General features: G+C 35.0%; 1 long non-coding RNA gene across 1 annotated transcript in view; it reads left to right on the top strand.

Annotated features, from left to right (window-relative positions):
- Positions 1–1,862: 1,862 nt before the first annotated feature.
- The window catches only part of LOC118765285, an 18,804-nt gene continuing 17,647 nt past the window's right edge, over positions 1,863–3,019 (top strand). Inside the window, exons 1-2 of the long non-coding RNA XR_005001124.1 lie at positions 1,863–1,886; positions 2,054–2,055. This is a non-coding gene — a long non-coding RNA (uncharacterized LOC118765285). The remainder of the gene's footprint in view (positions 1,887–2,053; positions 2,056–3,019) is intronic.

Here is a 3,019-nt window from a genome sequence, read left to right as displayed (position 1 = left end):
GGAAAGCAGTAATACAAAAAGAGATCTAATCTCTGCGGGCGGCTGTATCAGTTCTCAATGAACTTGCTAGAGGAGTAAATGTTAAGACAAGACAAGCTACAAAGATCAAGCAAAAATATAAAATCAAAGATTTTGTAAAACTCACTGCAATCAAGGAACAATTGAAACAACGAATACAACTGGAGGCCCAATGTCTTAGAAGGCATGAGAAGAGAATCAAATTTTATCAATAAAGCAAGATATTCAAGATAGATGCAAAGAAATTTTATCGGGAAATTGGCAAAAGTGAGATAAAATTAAAGGAGCCACTTAAGACTGTGGAAATGAAAGAGTTCTGGAAGAAGATATGGAGCTAAAAAAGGAAAAAGAATATAATTCTAAAGCTGACTGGAAAGAGCGTGAGAAAGTGAGACTGGATGAAGTTGAAGAACAGAAATGGGATGCAAAAGGAATAGATGAGATAAGATGTGTTCTTAGGAAGTCACACAAATGGAAAATCCCAGAACTGGACCGAATTCCTTATTTCTGGCTAACATGTATCATCACCACCTACAAGATCCTTACATCCATATCAACTGACAGAATATACGCTTTACTTGAACAGAGATCTATCCTTCCACAAGCTCAAAAAGGCTGTAAAAGAAATTCTTATGGATGCAAAGATCAATTACTCATAAGTAAAATGATTGTAAAGAATTGCCGGAACAAAAAGAAGAAAGAACCTGAGTATGGCATGGATAGATGACAGGAAAGCGTTTGATAGTGTCCCACATAACTGGATACTCAAGGACCTTGAGATATATAAGATCTCATATATCATCTCCAAATTCATTACAAGGTAGCATGGCCAAGCGGAACACACGTACTTCGAATTGAAAGGGGAAATGGCAATACTGTATGGAATGTGAGAGAGAGTAATGTAAAAGTGAGACTAGTGGTGATCGGAGTGTTGGGCTCAATCCCATTGAAACTTCAAAACTTCTTAAGGCAACTGGAAATTCCATGCAAGATTGATGTCTTGCAAAAAGTAGTTTTATTGGGGACAGCGTACATCTTAAGGAAAGTATTATCTGTCTGAGGTCCTTGTTGTGACTTGACAAGTTGACTAAAGACTCCCGTGCATTTTTACCGATACTGTGTTACGAATGAATGAATGAATGAATGAATGAATGAATAATAATAATGATAATAATAATAATAATAATAATAATAATAATAATAATAATAATAATAATAATAATAATAATAATAATAACTTTGTTATTAGGCACAGCTAGGATACTTAGCGGGGTTCTTGATATCTAAGGTTACTTGTTGTAGCCCGATGTTAGGAATTTTTCTTTTCCAACAGTCTAATCTATTGTGTAGTATAATAATAATAATATAATAATAATAATAATAATAATAATAATAATAATAATAATAATAATAATAATAATAATAATAGAAAATTGCACTACTAGGCACTGCACACATCCTACAATAACCATCAGAGCATCACAACAAAGCACAGCACATACCCAAGGCACACAGAGCTGCGCTCGGTAGTGAAGTGAAAGCACGCTATAAAAATAAAACTACTGAATAATAATAATAATAATAATCGTAATTCTTTCTTTATTGACCACAAGAGCTACGAAAAATATTTATGACAATACAACAACAAAGATCAAACCGGGATGAAAATATTAAATTATTAGTATCTTAATTAAAAGAATGCTCTTTAAAATATAAATAGAACAGCAATGAAAAAAAAGACCGTTAGATATAAAGGGAAGAATGGAAGGTCATTTAATAATAGGCTGTGTCTATATATAGAAAATACCGAATGACATGTCTGCATGCCTTATGCATGCATGCACACATATATGTATGTGTGTATATATGTAAGCATGCATGTATGTATTTGTGTGTGTGTGTGTGTGTGTGTGCGTGCGCGCACTTACTTGTTTGTGTATATGTATTCGTGAATATGAGTCCATACAAACATATTGTCTGCTGTCTTGTGAACCACGAATATTTGGAGGTATATAAAGTGCAGACGCATACACAGATGTGGATAGACATTCATGCATACACTCACATACACACTCAAACACACACGTACAAATATAGATTCATACACGCCTACATTAATATACTAGTTTGGCCAAACTCTAGTAACTGTAATGTAGAAACTAAGTGGAGCATAATGGAGAGCATCCAGCATGTAGCTAACTACATCCACCAAAGTATCAAGGTAAGTATAGATTATCCCACTATGCACCCTAACAAAAGACTCCCTCTCCCAGATACTGGACTTTGGTTAGAGACTGTGAACCTCAGTGTGCAGTTACTCCTCTCTTATAGCTTCTAAATATGTTGTTCATAAGAACTCAGCTTTGTCACACAACATGAAAATCAATATACTGATAGCAGACTTAGTTAAGATAATAAACAATGTGTCCTTACTATGAAACCTTACGAAACAAAGAAACATGTACAGAATTTCATGCATCGCATGCAATTCTCTGGATATGACCAGAAAGACAGGGTTCGGGTATACAGGGGAGCTAGAAAGAAGTTAGATAGCATTAAATGTAATGAAACCAGTGGTACCTACCCTAGATATAGAAGTAAAGAATGGAATGGGATACAAAGAGTTTGTGACAAAATAAACAGGGTGAACATGTAGTACAAGATCGACAAATATCAAGGAGTGATGTTTGTAGAGGCCACAGCCCATGGAGAATTAGCCCGAAGATTTAGGAAAGCTCTGAAGGAGGCCAAACTCAACATTAAGATCGTTGAAAAGCCAGGGAACTCCATCCGATCACAACTTCGTAGGACGTAACCGTTTGAGAATACCATATGCACCAATGATAACAGCATGGTATGTAAGAATAACCCTGGTATTAATTATAGAAATAGAAATATAGTCTACAGCATAAGCAGCACAGAGGGTGCTTATAAAGACAAGAACATGATATACATATGTGAGACATCTAGAAGCATATCGGAGTGACTAAACGACATTTGA

Source organism: Octopus sinensis, linkage group LG11 (genome assembly GCF_006345805.1).
Source record: "Octopus sinensis linkage group LG11, ASM634580v1, whole genome shotgun sequence".
In the NCBI taxonomy this organism is placed as follows: domain Eukaryota; kingdom Metazoa; phylum Mollusca; class Cephalopoda; order Octopoda; family Octopodidae; genus Octopus; species Octopus sinensis.
This window is presented reverse-complemented; position numbering and strand designations above follow the sequence as displayed.